Here is a 19,615-nt window from a genome sequence, read left to right as displayed (position 1 = left end):
AGTCGCCCTTTGTTACTTTTAGTGGGTGACAGCAATAAGAATGAACTGTAATACGTCAAAAACATGTCATAAAGTGCTGCATGCACCAATGAGCTCATCTTCATGACAATTCCATCAAATATGTGCAATTATTATTGACATTGGTCCTACACAGAATGAAAACGTTTAGGCATAATCCGACCTAGAGCAATGGTTCTTAATGAAAGCAAAGACTTTTGACAACTATGTATCAAGGAACAAAGGGGAGAGTTTAACCTGTCCTACCTATGAGATAGACAGTGTAGATGGCATCAAGTTGTTAGGAGCCAAGAATACAACTATGCTTTCTACAAACACCAAGACACCCCTATACATAGGAAACGACGGTTGCTTTCCAAATGTCAATCGCCTTAAGGTGAGAACCCTACTAAAGATTCTGTTTTGGCTACTTGCTGCATTGTATAGTTGGAAGGCTAAAGATCCATCTGCTAACCAAAAGTTACTGTATAAATGCACCTGTTCCAGCCGAACCTCTTATGCTATACTTTTGGATGAGAATTCTTATATTTTCAGTTTTAAACCCCCAAGGTCTTGCTATTTTTTTTAAGTTAGTATCTGTTTTAACTCTAAATCCAAGCTCACCTAAGACTCATGTTGATCTTCCTGTCTAGGTTTACAGATGCAGGCTACCTATCTGATTCCGTAGCTGGAGAAATTTACAACAAAATAAGTTTGTATGGGTCTTAGAGATAGGTTTCCTTAATTTCATTCTCTTTCACTGTATTAAACACACACACACTCTCTCACATATGTGCGTGCGCAAAAATGCAGAGAAACATGGAAACAGGATAAAGATTTTCTTCAAAGCTATCCTTACTTAGACACCTTTATAAATGTTGCCACATACTGGCAACCTCATAAAACAGTTGGCTTTCTCCAGATTAGTCTCTGGGAAGTATTAGCTCACAGTTGGAGGTGAATTCCCATGTCTTGGCTGCACTTGTAATAAAGGATGAATTATGCTATGGTTTAGTAAGAGGATTTGTATGTGTAAATTTTTCATGAACAGTACACTTTGTACCTCATTATCCCTTAGAGAATCTGCTTCCTACTACAAGCATGACCATTTTAAGTAACCTGTAAGTATAAAAACCACGAAGACAATGTAAGTGATAAGTATTTTTCTCGTTATTTTGGGTTTCCATGAACATGCTTTCAGTGTGGGAGTGTTGTGGACACAGCACTAGAAAGGTCAGAAAATACACATATTGTAATTGACTATAAACAAAGGAGGCTAAGGAGTAGCTACTGGCTCAGATCTTAAGAGGAACATGTAAGAATGTGACACTTCCTGCAGACCTACAGTCTTTGCATCCTGGAGCAGTTTTTATGCTTAGTTTTGAAGGAACTATATTCGAGTTAACATTCCCTGGGAGGACAGGTAATGTTCTTGACCCACGTTATCAAAAAAAAGTGTATAAAATTTGATAACTACTAATAGTGAACATTGGCTGGGTGCCTGAGTGCTCTGAGGAATACCACTGTAGAGGATTAATACTGATTAGCTCCTGCAGTATCCAGTGAGAGTTAAGAATGGGGAAAGATTAACGTTTACTTCCTGATTCTTTCTATATGTATTTTCCTTCCATTTCCTGCTTTTGCTGACACCTTACATAGCTTTTCTCTTTTGCTTTGCTGCTATTACCTTTCTCTCCAGTGTTTCAAGATACAGCTCAGGAGAGGAAAACTAGGAGGAATAGGCTTCAGTGTACATGATTAGCTTTTCAAAAACCAATGAAGAAGAAATGCAAAATAAATGAATTTGTTTGTAGAGTATCCTCATAAGTGGAAGACCTTGTCAGTTTCCTTGTCATGAATAAAATCATTATAAAATCATAAAAAAAAATTCTTAGAGTTGCTACACATTGCCACACATCTGAACTCGTATGTACCCAACTTTTCTTACACCAAACACTGTGGGAAAACAGCACTTAAAACGGCAAGCTATTATTTGAAAATCAAGGATGTTAAGGAGATATTCACAGAGGTAATGCTGTTCCTCCCAGAAGCCAGCATTATAAATTAATATTCTAACACCAGATATACCATACTTCACGAGTAGCTGTTGGTCAGAGAACACCAGAGGATCCCAGAGCAATGAAATGGTTAACATTCCTCTTGGCTGCTCACCAGAAATAGGTTTTTTAATTGGTTATTGTTTATTTACATTTTAAATATTATCCCCATTCCTGGTTTTCTCTCTGAAACCCCCCATACCACCCCCTCTCCCTGCCTCCACAAGTGTGTTTCCACACCCACCCATCCACTCTTGCTCCACCGCCCTACCATTCTCCTATGATGGGGCATTATGCCTCCTATGGACCAAGGGCCTCCCCTCCCTTTGATGCCACACAATGCCATGCAGCTGGAGCCATGGGTCTCTCTATGTGTATTCTTTGTTTGGTGGTTTAGTCCCTGGGAGCTCTGGAGGTGGGGTGGGGGTCTGGTTGGTTGGAATTGTTATCATTCCTATGGGGCTGCAAACCCATTCAGCTCCTTCAGTCCTTTCTCTAACTCCTCCATTGGGGTCCCTGTGCTCAATCCGAAGGTTGAATGCAAGCATCTGTCTCTATATTTGTTAGTAAGGCTCTGGCAGAGCCTCTCAGAAGACATCCATATCAGGCTCCTGTCAGTAAACAGTTATTGGCATCAGCAATAGTGACTGGGTTTGGTGGCTGAATACGGGATGGATCCCCAGTAGGTTTTAAAATCTTAGTTTTGATGATACCACAGACGGGTTGAAAGTGGATGGTAATCACATTGAACTGAGCAGGAAGTTCACTCCCCATCCCTTAGCTCTCAAAGCACCCGAGGTGCTATATGAGCAATTGAGGCAGAAGAGGCATCAATAGTTGTCCACGAGCTGTAATAATCACATGTCTGGCAAGATATACTCACCTGCTAATGCAACAATGTCATGGTTACTCTGGGGCAACTAACATTATTTTATGATTAGATTTGTAATGTAAAGTAACCAATATTGTGATTAAATTTATGGCTAACTCTGCAGGAAGAAAGACATGCCTGCTATTGATTTCCTTGATGAAGAGCCCAGGGCAAGAGAGATCCTGTGCAGTCTTTACTAGTGTTGTTTTCTTAAATTCTGTACCAAACTGTCTTCTAAAAAGAACGTTCATTTCCATAGATTATAATGGATTACCTTCAGCCATCATTAGAGAGCTCCTTTTTACAGTGGGTGGGGGTTATTGCAAAATCTCATAACAGCTGCCCGCGTAGAGAATAAATGATAGTAGTATGCTCTTCCTTAGAGCAGACAGCTATTGTAACCCTCACGAGGCCCCGGGCATGTTGTAAGAAACAACATGGGAATAAGATAACAACTAGAAGACAGGAAGGAATGCAGTGAAGCAATGATGTCATGGCATGACATCACACAGCTGTGATTACCTGCATGCACAATTCCCGGCCCGCCACCATTTCATCAATAGAGGAATAATGGTTTACCAAGCCCTGCCCCTGCCAAAGGACTATGGGAGTTACTAGTTGCTAGGAGAGGGAATGTTACGTTTATAATGAGGTCACTATTGAGCCATTGCTAATGTTCTAGTAAATAACTCCATTCCTGTTTGTGAAAGCAGTCATTATTAGACACACACACACACACACACACACACACACACACACTCCAAACACATATAGGGGCTTACTGAGAAGAAGAAATGTTCCTACCAGAGCAGAAGGAGATAAGACCAGGTCATAGGTATGATAATGACCCATAGTGTATTGACAGACATGTAAATAACTACTAGAATCATCTCTTTAAAGATTTGCACACTATGAAAGAGTACTTGGCTCATATGCATCTCTTTACAGAACTAGAAAAAATATTCAGTCCAAGTTCAATACTTGTGGCGACTGTAAAGCTGCATAGCTCAGTGAAACAACCTCTTTCGTGAGTAGAGAGGAATTTTGATTCAAATAATCTGCTATAAACTTCCCATTGACTGTGGTGTGCAGAGTCTGGCTTTCACCTCTCTCCCCATGCATTCCATGACTCTGAAAGTGAGGTGACTCTTGCACAGAGATGAATTTGTAGTTAAACTCGTGGGTCTAAGAATGGTAGAAGCCTGTCACTTTAATTTCATATAGTCACCTTAAACTAAAATTGTGTATGCGTACAGTTGAAAGATGCTATTGGAAAACTTGTGAATTTGTGGATGAAAGCATACTAACCATAATGTCAATCTCCATCTACTTAAAAGAAGTCAGCAAAAAGCTTGTCAGGATAACCAACTCCCATTTGTCTAGGATGCTTTGCTTAATAGTCACATCTAAATGGTGTCTTCATTTGCTTCATTAAAAATTGAAAATGCATCCGTATGAACTCACGGCAGCTGTGGTTGCCTGCAGACGACCCACACAGGATAAAGTCAATTAACATTCCAACATGAATGGACAAGGGACTCATCAGCCTCCAAACCTTCCTGAGAGCTATTGGCAGCTGAGAGCTGCTGAGCCCTTGGTAGTCAGTTTGCTGTTGAAATCCAGTCTCTGTTAGTTTGCTCACGCTCTGGTGGCTGCACTAAACCCGTGTTAATGTAGCCAGCACCAACTGGACTTGACAGAGTAAGAAAGAAAGAAAGGAGATGAGGGAAGGGGAAGGGAGGGGAACAGGGGAGCATATTTAGGAAAAGTGTGTGGGTGGGGAGTGGGACAAGGAGGTTATCAAAATACACTTATAAATACGTGAAAATGTCAAAGAATAGATGAACAAATATAGTTCATCATTTTATACAATTTCTGAAACGCAAATAGCATATATTGCTTGCTTCTTGTGTGATATATATTTCCAAAAAGGGACAACTGGTAAAAGTTTCATACATATTATAACATTCAAGTGGCTACTACTCTCACGATATACCTAATTTCTCTCTATATTAATATTGTAAAGTTGAAGATATAAAGTTTATGATATATGATATAACACATCTTATTTATGTACTATATATTTAAGTAATTGCCCTGTTTTTATGAGTGATAAACTATCTTATACTTAGATTCACCTAACGAGCATAAAGTAGTTATGTTGGGGGTCTTTGTTTCCACTTGACACTGTAAACAGAACCAGACCAGGTCTTTATTTACTGATGAAAGGTAAATGCAAAATTGAAGGATTAAAGCAAAGAGAGGGGTGTGCTTAAGATGAAGGCATTATATGTTATTTAATTAGAATTGAAGGTTGGCATTGATTTTGACAGCATTTATTCATTCATCCCTCCACCTGCTTACTTAATCAGCCAGAAAATGTTTAGGTATCTACACCAAAATAAAAAAATATAATGAAACTAATGTTTTAAATAGTGTCATATTCATCCATGTGTTCTTATATAGAAAATACATTTCCATCAAAAATTAAAACCAAATTAAATCAGTCTTGTCTCAAGTCAGCTACTTATACAAAATACGAGCATTTGCACATTTGAAGATTTCTTGGGGATTAGAAAAAAATGTTGAATTAAGGGCAAATGTCAGGGATATTGCCTTTCATTTGATAATAATTCTTGCCGACTGTTTTATATTAATATAATAATAATAACACATACTATCCTAGCAAAAGGACTGAATGAGTTGTCTCTGTATTTCAATCTAACAATTATGGGGTATGTTATATGCATATCAAACTATCATTAGTATAGAACATGTTTTCTTTGCATAACAACTTAGAGAAAGTAAAGTTTATATGCATAAATGTATATATCACCTAGCATAGGTACTGCGTCCGTATTTCATGGATATCAACCTAGCATAACTCCTCTCTCTTGCTCTGACAGAGAGAGAGAGAGAGAGAGAGAGAGAGAGAGAGAGAGAGAGAGAGAGAGAGAGAGAGTTCTGTGATCTACATTTAAAGGAAAACTGACATGCAGCGCATTTAATACAGTTTTGTGTAGCCTTCTGTGGCTGTTTAGAAACTAAATCATACGGAATCTTCTTTTTAACAAGAACTCTTTTCATTGTATATTCATACAGTTCAGGCCATGGTTTATGCTTTTGTCTGTCTGGCCATTCACAGAAAAGTGGAGTTACTAAGTAGCTAGATATGAGATATACAGTTTGGGAACATTAAAAAATGACTGAAAATGTAATATAATCTGTCATGAGCATATCTTTTGGTAGGGTTGCAAGCTTGAAAGAAGGGGTTTATAGTAAGAATGCTCTTTGCCTCTTAACTTTAGCACTGTGAGCAGAAATATAACAATACATAGTAGCAGCCAATGTCTAATCAATAACAGCTCATTAGAGGCAGGAGTATCAGTTTAATCAGGGAGAATCTACATGCTTGCGGTAGGCAGTGGAAGATCTTGTCCATCAATGTCTAGTTCAATTCTTACTTTGCTTCTGACAAGTTACAATGGGTTTTGTTAAAAGACTGTGTGCAAGCTAATGTGGGGCTCGTTTGTCATTTTAATACATGATCAATACAATCTATAACCAGTGTTCAGACTCATTTACTAGGGGAGAAAGGAGGTCAGTGTGCATCCCTGGTGACTTGTTTTCTACAGTTCTTATACGTTCTCTGAACAACACAAAGTGACCTTCCTTCTAATTAATATAAAGCTAAGTACATCTATTTGTTGGCTGATGTAGTGTTATGACATGTACTATTCTATAGTTTTGCTTTTTTAGTTATCTCATCTCTGATTTAAGGAATGATCCAAGAATGTAGTACCAGGTTAAAAAAAATATTGAACTGAATCTGTTTGATGCTATTTCTTCTTCTATAAAAGGGCGTGGCTTCATTTATCTATTGCACATGAAACACAAACTACTATTACGCCAGTTTATTAAAATGCTAAATATTGATTGGCCCATAAAAGGTGATCTACTGTATGATAATAACTTTAAGCTAAACACTATCTATCACTTGCGATTTTGAGATTTCATGTCACTACAATGAAGAGACAAATTTCTTTATTTGCATGTAATATCCTCCCTTGGATATTCAGTAGCATCAATATCTTCTTTAATGCATCTCCTATATATGGAAGAAAGCAATTTTGAAGATAGATCTAATTAAGAATAAAGTTGTAACTGGTAGACAATAAAGTGTTAACTGTAACATACAAAAACAGGCAGAGGGAGAAACGTCTGTGAATCCCACTGCATTCAGATGCCTGTACAGACGGTTGACTGAGAAGATCCATCCTGGTCATGATTGTTTAGCATGAGAGCAACTGAGAATGAAAAGCAACCAAAAATAAGACAAATGTAGGTGGTTCTTGAGAAAATATTAACTCTCTAAGATTACAAAACATTTCCCATTGCTTTCCTCACTTGAAAATGAAAGTTAAAATCACAAAGAAAAAATATGTTGGTATCTCTAAAAGTAAAATTAAATTTTCAAATAAAAATGTAGGCATATTCTGAAGCACTTTCATAAGGATGCTCTGATGTAATCCAATCCTTCCTTCACCATTCTAAAGTTGCACATATAATACTGAATATTCCATTCTGTAAAAATATTTTCATGACAGAACAATAACCATCCATCCAATTTCTTAGACTAGTGAGAGATAAAAACTGTTATAGACCTTAAAATTTACAAAAGAGTCTGATTAAATATAAAGAATTTGCTAAGTACAATATGTTTTACTAAAGACATTTGTTCATCAGAAGCATCTTCTCAAAGTGATATGTTTCAAGGTATAAAGTCTAAAAATCAATAATATTTCAAAAGGCTAATGTTTAAAAGAATAAGAGCAAATTATACATACATATATACATACATATATACATAAATACATACATGCAAATATAGTGTGTGTGTATGTGTGTGTGTATGTGTATGTGAGTGTATGCATGCACACACACACATCTGGTAGAGAAAAGTGAATTTAGTGATTAACTTGAGATGTACAAAATCCATGTGTGTATCCAAATAACATGATTTCGAAACATTGAGCTGTTAGAATTTAGATGTTAAAATCATTAGCCTTGAAAGTTCAAGAAACTTCCTGTTATTATTCAGGGGTATGGAGTGTTAAGAACTACATGCTCATAAATGTCGAAGAATTTCAGTCTAGCAACAGGGTGCTTTGACAAGAGATCACATTTAAAGCTTGGATCTGTTTGATCTACTGGAGCGCAGCCATAGTACACACCTTTAATCCCTCTAGCTAGAATGCAAAGACATAATCTTAGAATGAACTCTAATGTAAAGTTAGTTGGGAGAAGGAGGCAGTCGTGTTCGAAATTGATGTGTAATGAGGAGCAAACAAAGTGATGAATCGGAGAAAGACTTGACAGAATGAGTCAGAGACAGAAAATGTCCAAATCTCACAAGTGCCACACAGGAAAGAGAAGCTATTTAAGGGGGAAAGGACAGGAAGTCCATCATTTGGAAGTCACTGCAGTGAGTGCAGTGAAGCTGTTTGCTCATGAGTCCACGCAGTTCAATCCAGAGGACAAAACGTCCAAAGATTAGAACAAATTGTTAGAGTTAGTTTGAGACTAAGCAGAGCTATTCAGTGAGAAGTCAAGGGAAGCCGAATTGAATCAGTCAGCTTGGAGACGACTTTATAGAGCTAGGACAGCTGCATTCAACCAGCCAGCCAGAGTTCAGAAAGAGCTGGAATGAGTGAGCTTATTCAGCAGTGAGCCTCAGAGAGACAAGTACATCTGGGAAATAAGAGTTTCGTTCATATATATGTAAACTGGAGTAACCATAGAATCCAGGAAAAGAAAATAGGACCACAGAAACGTCCAAAGAAGACAAAAGCATGACACGAGTTAAGTGAAAGGAAAAAATGAAGAGGGGACTTTAACAGGGGTGGGGATAGGGAAGGCAATACTATGTAAAGGAGAAAAGAGGCTTACAATCAGGGTGTAGAGGGTGTGTTTGGAGAAACCATATGGAATCAAACTATTACAATATTATTTTATGTTTACAATAAATGTTATAAACTTATAATTATTAAATGAAGCCATGCATTTTGCAGCGATAATGCTTTCCCTCAAGGAGGAAAATCCCAAGTAGCAAGAGAATTCAAAAGACTGCCTCCACATTCACCAAAAAAATAAAAGAAAAAAATAAAAGAAAAGAAAACACAAGATAGACAATTCCTGCTGTCTTTGGTTTGGCTCCTGGAATTAGATGGGTAGTTCCTATCGCATAAGATAACATACAGTGCGATACACAGGATATGGAGGTATCAAGCTCTCATGTAGACTATCTCTGTGTAGACTATCTCTCATGGTAATAGACAGTGCTATGCAAGCTGGCAAGAGAGAAATACAATCAGTAGTTCTATCCTGATGTTATGCCTATGAAACACAATGGCAAAATATCCTTAAATATGCAATACTGGCAAGTATAGCTCGTCAGCAATCAAATGCTGTCTAATTGGACAGGAAGCTCGCTCATTGGGAGGGATTTACTTCTGGTACTACAAACCTAGCAAACCTCACATGACAAATTGTTTTCTTAAGTTCACCTGAGAAGACAGTCTTTTTTTTTCTTTATTAACTTGAGTATTTCTTATATACATTTCGAGTGTTATTCCCTTTCCCGGTTTCCGGGCAAACATCCCCCTCCCCCCTCCCCTTCCTTATGGGTGTCCCCCTCCCAACCCTCCCCCCATTACCGCCCTCCCCCCATAGACTAGTTCACTGGGGGTTCAGTCTTAGCAGGACCCAGGGCTTCCCCATCCACTGGTGCTCTTACTAGGATATGCATTGCTACCTATGAGGTCAGAGTCCAGGGTCAGTCCATGTATAGTCTTTAGGTAGTGGCTTAGTCCCTGGAAGCTCTGGTTGCTTGGCATTGTTGTTCATATGGGGTCTCGAGCCCCTTCAAGCTGAGAAGACTGTCTTAAAGGGACAGAAAGAATAGAAGGTCTGTATTCACCAGTCAGTGAGAGCAAGGGGAACTTGCCCAACTCATGCATCCCTGAATCTCACCATCCTTTGTCTTTCATGTACAAAAACCATATTCTGATTGAAGCACTTCAGTTAGCAAGAAAAAGAAGCAAAAGTACAGAAGCAAGAAAGCAAGGTTATTTCATTTAGGGATTTTCTTGGATCCTGGATCTTTGAACCAGGTCTTTGATTATTTAGTCTTTGTTCCCATTCTGGTAGGTGTTGGAGCCTATGTACCAGGTACTAAGGTCATAATGGTGCTCTAACATGGTGTCAGATTACTAATGTCTTGGGGCTTGTTACAAACTGAGGCCATGAAACTTACAGAATAACTTACTTTTACCACCTCCTAAAACAGTAGTTTATGAGCTCTAAATATTATATCCGTATACTCAAAGATAATTGTACTGTCAATTACTCAACAGACAATCTTCTGTTTTTAGCAGATGGAGACCATTACAGAAATACACAACCAATCAAAGTTCAGAGAGCAACTGACTGTGGAGCATGTAACCCTGTCTACAGCATAATACCTACAGGTAAGGCTCAGGGACCATTATGGTAGAGGGAGAAGAAAGAACGATAGTATGAGCAGAGGAGCATGGTTATCTTCTATAAAGGACAGGGATGCTATGCCCCTGTCATCTCAACCATATAGTCTCATAAACAACCTGAAAAATGACACCAACAAATGATATGCCTTTGTGTATGGCAACAATTGCAGAAGGCCCCACTCCAAGATTAGAAGGATGGAATCAACCTTTGCAATGAAGCCTTGCTTGATTATCCATTACCAAAATAATCAGCAGTAAAAACATACAAATGAACAACATTGAATGGGCCAAGCATGTTGCATTTATATACTTATGATATATATATATATATATATATATATATATATATATATATATATATATATATATAGATGTCTAATTTTGAACATTATGACAGCAGTAAAGTAAAAGGAAAAAAAAACCTACCTAGTCATGATCAATGAAGGGAATAAGAAGAGAAAACACAGCTACATATAAGGAGAAACTGCTACAGCTTCTTGACCAGAGGATTCAGCATCCTCACAAAGGCAATGCCATTTGGAGAACCAAGATGGTGTATGTGAAGGTAGGGTGGTTCCCAGAAACAAGTCAAGCTTTTCTAAGCCCCGTGAGTTTAAATGACAAAGAGAAGAAACATAGCTTATTTCAGACATAAGGTTTAGTAATAGACTTTCTTCCATAGTGACTGCAGAGTACTAGAATAGAAAACATAAAGTTCAAATATGGCAAGCGTGCTCTAGCAATGTAGCTAGTGTGTCAGCACGGTTTTCACCAACACATGAAATGCTTGTGGGCCTTGCTTCTCTAAGCGCCACTTCAGTGGTTTTCTATTGCCATGTTCAGGTTTACCTTTTTATACTAATCGGTTTCCCTCCAGGGATAACACTTCCTGACGTATTTTCAGATGTTTGTCATATAATAACTTTAATCCCTTCAATATATTCACACTTTTGAATCCTAGTCTTGCTTGCTGTTCCTCACTCCTAGAAATTTATTCTGTGACATTTCTGTAATGGTGTGTGTGTGTGTGTGTGTGTGTGTGTGTGTGTGTGTGTGTGTGCGCGCACACATTCACTCCCAGGTGCATAGGTGTGTATACAAATTTTTATGTGTTGGGAAACCAGAGGTTGATGTCAAGTGACTTTCATACCATTTACAAGATCTCATAACACACCGGTAACTTACTGAGTAGATAAAAGTGACAACCATGTGAATGGCAGGAAGCCAAATGTCTCTGTCTCTCCAGTACTGAGAATGCAGATGGGTGCTACATCACGTGGCTCTCTATAAATGATTGGGATCCTAACATGTCTTTCTGTGGTAAGCATTTTATTGGCTGAATTATTTCCCTAGGTCCCTAGGTTGCAATGTGTTTATGCAACATTTGTAACTTAAGGGTTATTTCATTTAACAACACAGACACATCATTATTGTAACATGTAATTAATATCAAATAATAAAAGGAAATGCTTTGTAGTTTTCTATTCACTTTAATTTTTCTTTGTTATTGAGAGTTCCCTACAGTTATATAATGAAACATGATCATGGTAATTGGTATAATTATTAAGTTACCATTCCTATTAGAATGATTCCTCATCTGTGGCTTGCATCTTTTTGTTAATACCATGGCCCTTTAGTATAAAGGGGGACCTGCTCACAGGTGACTGTGTACAATGTAAACTGCACACACCCACTTCACATTTCCTCTCAAAGTTCTGTCTGTTCTGCTCCCATTCTCCCTGTCTTGTAGTGTCAGCTCCATGTTCCTAATTGTTTTCATTTAATTCAGTGCTTGTTACTGCTTTCTACCTTTTAAAATAACGGTTACCAAATTTGCAGTCCAACCCGTGTTTAAACCCCATGTCTCCATTTCATTGCCAAAACCATTGAGACTTTGCCAGTCATATTTTGCAGATCCTGATTTATCGAAACATCCTTCTCCATCATGTCATCATCTTGCTGGCCTCCCTACCAGTATCATTCATTGAGTGTAGTGAGACTGGAGAATTTTCTATAGTAGAGATGAAATGGTGCTGCCTTTCTGACTGAGTCCCGCCCTCCAATTGAAGCATCACATGGCAACTCTTTAGGATAGTTGATGTGTTCTGATGGATTTCTTGCTCTCTGACCAAGTTCCATTTTATTCCAGAGTCAGCCATGCTACATTTCCACAATCCACTGAAGCTCCATACATAAAGTGTTAAGGTCTGTACCTGAGCAACTGTTTGCAGTGATGTCCCTCTCAGACAGAAAGATGAATCAAAACAAAGCTTTTCACGTTTTCCTACAAATATCCTCACACATCTCTGCATGGGATAAGCAGAGAACACAGATTCTCTTATTAAGAGTTCCCTTGTAAATTTTCTCAGTCTTGCAGGGGCCGAGCCCTGGATTGCCCACTCATGTTCATGAGGAAACATACAGGTACTTCTCTACTCTTCTGAACAATATATCTTTATATTTTCTTACTTACATCTCTGTTTCGATATGTCTTTATTTTCTCTTACTTACATGTCTGCTTAGGAGATAGAGGTTTCCAGAGACAGACATACTGTGTGGCAAAACCTTTTAATTCAAAGATGGTGCACAAACTAAAACGATGACAGACATGGACTGACATACCAACTGGCCAGTTATACACACTAACCAGTAGAGCCTCGAACTTAAACCTTGAAGAATTGTCTACAAACATGAAGTCATTAAACTCTTTCCAAGAGTGATTCTTTATTATATGTTCATGTTCACTCACCCTGATTCTGCTAATTTGTCACTCTCCTCTTCTCCTGACTAATTTTCCTGTTTCTACTTACACTGCCATTAGTCATTTCTACTGGCCCATCATATCTATCCTGATTCAAAAGCTGATTGTAATTTTTTATTTCACACTCCATTCCAATCTATCATAAAATGACAAATTGTATAATCAACAAATCCTTAAATCACTCATAATTTACAGGCAAAACTAAAATATCTATGTCTAGCTTGAACCAATTTCTCAAGTGCAAACATGTTTTAGTTTAGTTTAACAGTTCCACCCTGATCAAGAAGTCGTCTCAGCTCATGTGATTGAACATCAACTTTTGTTGGACTTTAAAACTCCTACTCTCCTCTTTCAGGCCATGCCACCACCATCCAAAGTCTCTTACACCTCAACACTGAGACAGTCCCTAAGCAGATGGGCTGCTAAGATCACAGCCCACAAGTAGATCCCGGCCTGCCTTTGATCTCCAGTTTCTGTCTTCATTTGTCTCCCTTCACTTCAGATACTCATTAACTCTTAACTAGGTGGAGATTCCTTTTGGATTTGTCTCCTACATTGCTTTGCTCTGAAATCTCCATGCTGTAATAAAGTCTAGGATGTGAGATAAGTCTTTCTCAATTATGAGTTGGCCTGTGACTTTCAAGTTCAAACATTTTATTTGGGTTTCTTTTTCCTGTTTGGAAACTCCAAGCAACATGAAAGAATCCCAAAGCACAATTTAGTTCAAGCACTCTTTCAACATTCTAGGAGAGCATTTTCACCTATTTATCTATAGCAGAAATTTCATTAGATCTGTCTCAAGTAAAAAGGCTGATCTTAAGGAAAACTGTCTATCAATCAGGAAATATTTATTATTGGAAGTTCTTAGTACAGAACAGGGGATACAACATATACAAATTTATATACACAATCATTCATATATATAATGATACACATCAAATACAATTTAGATTAAAATAAATAAACCTGCTAAGAGCTTCTGAAATGATATATTTAAGGAACACAGGGAATGCCTGCAGTTGAATTTAAAAAGAGAAATACAACATTTGTAAATATTTACTTAAAAGATATGAAGGCCTTTTTTTCTCCCAATGAATTCTATCTCCTTCTTATCCTTTATGACCACATTATGTCTTGGTTTAGATAGAAATCTTTTCCACCCCTGGAACTTTGTTTATTCTGTGTTTTACATACCAAAATAGCTCAACATATAGATACCCCACCAATCTTTCAAGAGGAATTCAATGCCATCCATGATGTCTTCCTTGTGCTATTAGCTAGTGACGCATTATTACAAAGATCAATAAGCCTATATCTTTCTCATAGCTTAGCTCTTTAATGCTTCATCTTATGTTTTATGTATACCTAGCACTCAGTGTTTCATTTACTCAGCAAATATACAATGAGTACCTATTGCATACCAGGCATAAGCATGGGTATGGCTTTGAGAATAGTAATAGGATATCCCTTGTGTGGAGCTCACACTGCAGGTGCTAAGCAAGTGAGATAAACAAGAACAAATAGGCAGGTGAATATTTAATGTTGGTGGTAAGAAAAGTGAGGCACAGAATAGCAGGAAGTGCTAAAGCATAAATTATTTAATTTATGAAACTACTCAGGAAAGGCTCAGGAACAAGACATTTGGTACAGAAGGACTTTGAGGGTAGTGATCTCTTTGAATACAAGGAAAAAGAGAGTTTAGAGTAGAGGGCAAGCTAGGAATAAACACGGGAAAAGAAGAGTGCTTGGCCATGTAATGAACAGCAAAGAGAGGAGAGTGTCTGAGGAAGGAGACTTTGGAAGTAATAAACATGCAAAAGGGCTGCTTTTTACATCATGATAGATGACGGCTGGAAGGGGAGAGAGGAAATAAGATTTAGATTATAAATATGATAGGATCATGGGTTTAGAGCTAGAAAAGCTCAAAGCCATAATTGAAGTTTAAAGAATTTTTCTTCTAACTGGTGAGTTTTACCAAGTTTATAAGTAGGTTTAAAACTTTATTTCTTAAAAAATAAAACCACATATCTATGAGTGCATACCATGTGCAGACTCTAACTTTAAAGTTTCCTCATCCTCACCATGGGTTAGGTCAGTTGATACTTGTCGTTAACAAATCAGTTATTGGTAGCTGTCAATTAGAAACTCTAGTCCATTCAGGAACAGGTTTCTGCCAAGTCTACCTGGATTTCCTACAGATAGAGTGCAGAACAGACACTATGAAATAACTTCAATTCATTTTATGTAAAGGAATGGATTAAAACTGTAGATCTATATTCTTCTAAGTGAAATTGGGGCATTAGAAGTCTATAATGGACTACCAACAAATCATTTCGTGAGGCAGACCTAATGGATTTAAGAATAAGTATTATCAAGAGTGGCTATGGCCAACAAAATCTCAACTGATAGTGATTTTGACAGGCCAAAGATAAGATCTATCCCTTTGACATTTATTAGATATCAGCAATAAGAAAGTACCAATCTCAAGTGGTCTTTACTGGATACATATAAATATGAGCAATGCTAAATATATGCACATATATGTACACATGCACATATATTTTTATGCACACTTGTACATACATGTACATGTATGCACATACAAACTCACAAATATATATGTATATATAATTTGTGTATAATTTATTTCTTTAAAATTTATATTTAATTTCTCAAAAATTTGTGATAATTATATATAATTTAATGTAGCAATAGGAATTAATGAAAGGAAAACATGTATTTGGGATTAACATAGGGATAAATTGGGTGGGAAAAGAGTAATATACTACTCATTTATGAGATTCTCAAAATGAAGCAAAAACATGTTGCAAAAGAAGACATGATGTTGGAAAGGGGAGATATTGAGAACAGGTTCCAGGAGAAGTGGAGTGAGGGAGTGAGAGGAAGTTTATGATAAAATGCATTATGCACATGTATGAAATTTTTAAAGAATAATTTCAAAAAATTGAAAGGGAATGTAGCCAAGTTACTTCTATTTTGCAGGCTGCTCTAATAATTAATTTCATGTTTTTTTTCTGAGAGCATGCAATTGACTTTATATTCTCAAGCAGGGGAAATATTATGCATGTCTTCTCAAATTTATTGGGTCACATAACCCTCTTATTGGGGAACCCAACAGGACTGTTGAACTGCACTGTCGTTTGAGAAAGGTTGGATAATGTGATCCTTGGGCTGAGAACATAAGGAACCAAAACTACATGTTTTTCTGTAAATACTAGCTGTAGGGTTGAGCTCTCCTGGACCTGTCCATTTCAGCGTGCTGTTTTTGTTAATGCTAATTGTTAAAGGCTCCCAGAGGTGCCATTTACTAATTGTCACTAATATTCTTTAAAGAAATGTTTTGCTTTTCATTGCAATTACTTTTAATTTGTTTCTAATCATTATTTTATAGTCATAAAGATGGAACGCAGCCCTGTAGCTGCTACTCAAACTTACTAACACCAAACTATGTGCACTTGTCCCCTTGGAGTACCAGGGACAAAAGTATAAGAAAATCCTCCATTATCTTTACCAGTCAATGAGGAACATTTAAAATGGAGACAAAACAAACTCCATGATGTATCTAACTTATATTGCATTTCTGAATAAAGTCAGGTCTGAATAAAGGCTAGTCAACTTATTTAAATTTCTAGCTTTTTTTTTCTTTTCAAAAGGGCGTAGTTCTTATTCAAAGAACTATTTGTATGAATGAATCAAGTGAATTTCCAAACATCTACTTCCCTTCCTGGATGTTTGTTTTGTTCAGAATTGCTCTATAATTTCTCATGGTCCTATGGCTTAAGTGGTGGGCCTATTCCATAAACATATGATCCATTCAGGAGTTCCTGGTTTCCTTGGTTCTCAGCTATTTTGACTGTTCTCCTATATTAATTATACAACAAATTAATTGCTTCAGTATATTGATTGAAAAGGTACTGGACCCAGTATTAGGGACAAAGAGAAGAAAATGAATTTATTGTCCATGCATAATTACCAAGATTCTAGTCCAAAAAAAGAAAAAACAACACCCAAGTATTTGATAAAGAAGGAAGGAATCTAAACACCTTGACTTTAACGGATTCAGGGAGAGTTACCACAGACTCTAACTCCAGATGAAAGCAAGAAGTTTTAATTCTATGTTCGGTGCCAGTATGGAATGTGTAATTGTGGGTCTTAGGTTCAGCTTGAGTAGTTTAAGCCATTTTTAGGTCCAGCTAAATGTACCTGTGTGTCTTTAGGGACATCTAAGAGAGGCTGACAGGTAGGACAGCAGTGGCTAAGATTAGGGGTACCTTCCTCAGTACAGTTGACACTCGCTAACTGGCTAGAAGCAGAATGAATACAGTTGGCTGACAGAAGGAAGTACTGACATTCTTGTAGGCCCCTTAAGATCTGGTGTTAGGTGCTCACTTCAGCAGCACATAGACTAAAATTGGAGCAGTACAGAGTAGATTAGCACGGCCCCTGTGCAAGGATGACACCCAAATTCGTGAAGCATTCCATATTTTTAGAAGGGGAGGGGGATGGGGGCTCATGGCCGGGAAACCAGGAAAGGGAATAATATTTGAAATGTAAATAACAAATATCCAATAAGAAAAAAGATCTGATGGAAGGATATCACCGCTTCCATCCACTGATGTTAATCTTTGCATTTTCAGTAATGTCCCAATACCATGAATTTTCCAGGAGGCTTCCAGACTTTGAGCATCCATAAGGAAATGCAAAGGCTTCTGGCTTCCTGGACTGAGGGTCAGCTATTTACCTCTTCAGTGTGATGGGGACTCTCATTGTTTTAAAATCTCTAACTCATAATAAAAGCCAGAAAATATACTTATGTTCTTTTGGTTCTCTTCCTTGGTGTTTTACACTGAATGAGTTTTATTCCCGTAATTGACAAAGGTCAATCTGACTGTTCCAAATAGAAGGCACACACGAGTTTGCACACAAGAAGGTGATAGATACATAAATTTGGAGACCATTAAAAACATTGATGGCACTTATTTTGTTGTGGAGGCTTGGAGATAAAGACATAAAATTATAACTGCAGGTTTTTATATTTAAGAAAAATACTCTGACAGGTGTTTGTGAAAGATGTGATGTCTAATATTGGTCATCAACTTGACTTACAACTGCAATACATTAAATCCCAAGCATCTGGGAATATCTAGGAAGGATTTTCCTGATTGAATCATTTATGGTGAGAAGACCTGTTATAAATCTGGGCCACATCTTCTGGTCGAAGCCTATATAAAATGCCAGGGACAAGAGAAGAAAAAAATGTGTTCACATTTTATCTGCTTCCAATCACTCACACAAGAGAATTTATGCTCTATGATGTTCATAGCAGCCTTATTTATAACAGCCAGAAGCTGGAAAGAACCCAGATGCCCTTTAACAGAGGAATGGATACAGAAAATGTGCTACATCTACACAATGGAGTAATGGAGTACTACTCAGCTATCAAAAACAATGACATCATGAAATTCATAGGTAAATGGATGGAACTAGAAAATATCATCCTGAGTGAGGTAACCCAATCACAAAAAAATGTACACAGTATGCACTCACTGATAAGTGAATATTAGCTCCAAATCTCTAATTACCCCAGATACAATCCACAGACCTCATGAAGCTCAAGAAGAATGATGACCAAAGAGAGAATGCCTCAGTCCTTAAAAGGGGGAACAACAATATTCATAGGAGGGGATATAGAGAAAAGTTTGGAACAGAGACTGAAGGAATGGACATTCAGAGCCTGCCCCACCTGGGGATCCAGCCCATAGACAATAGTAATGAAGCCAAGAAGTGCATGCTGACAGGAACCTGATACAGCCGTCTCCTGAGAGCCAAATGCTAGCAAGGAACCATGGAATTGAGAATGGGGTCCCCGTTGGGAGGAATTAGAGAAAGGATTGAAGGAGCTGAAGGGGTTTGTAATTCCATAAAAACAACAATACCCGTCAACCAGAGCTCCCAGGGTCTAAACCACTACTCAGAGACCTCACATGGACAGACTCATGGCTCCATTAGCAGAGGATGGCCTTGTTGGGCATCAATGGGAGGTGAAGCCCTTAGTCCTGCCAAGGCTGGAACCCCCAGTGTAGGGGAATGTCAGGGTAGGGAGTCGGGAAGAGGGAGTGGTTGGGTATGGGGAACACCCTCATAGAAGAAGGGGAGGAGGATGGGATAGGAGGCTTATCTACAGGAAACAAGGAAAGGGAATAACACTTGAAATGTAAATAAAAAAATATCCAATAAAACAAAGGGAACAAAGCTTAGAATATAGTTAGCTATAATATTTCAGTGACACTTTGGGTAATTTCTAAAAGTAAGAATTTTATAGGAAATCTTTTTATTTTTTTTTCTTTTACAGCTCCATACATTT

The 19,615-nt window shown here is 37.7% G+C and overlaps 1 protein-coding gene and 1 non-coding gene across 5 annotated transcripts in view; one reads left to right on the top strand and one right to left on the bottom strand.

The window, feature by feature from the left end:
• Gpc5 (glypican 5) overlaps positions 1 to 19,615 on the bottom strand; it is a 1,436,787-nt gene that overhangs the window by 120,966 nt on the left and 1,296,206 nt on the right. The gene's annotated exons all lie outside the window — the stretch shown is intronic.
• Positions 17,633 to 17,739, top strand: LOC120097306 (U6 spliceosomal RNA). The gene has a single exon (XR_005494516.1). It is a non-coding gene; the product is annotated as a U6 spliceosomal RNA (small nuclear RNA).

Source organism: Rattus norvegicus, chromosome 15, assembly GCF_036323735.1.
Source record: "Rattus norvegicus strain BN/NHsdMcwi chromosome 15, GRCr8, whole genome shotgun sequence".
In the NCBI taxonomy this organism is placed as follows: Eukaryota; Metazoa; Chordata; class Mammalia; order Rodentia; family Muridae; genus Rattus; species Rattus norvegicus.
The sequence above is the reverse complement of the archived record's forward strand: the minus strand, read 5'-3'. Positions and strand labels throughout refer to the sequence as shown.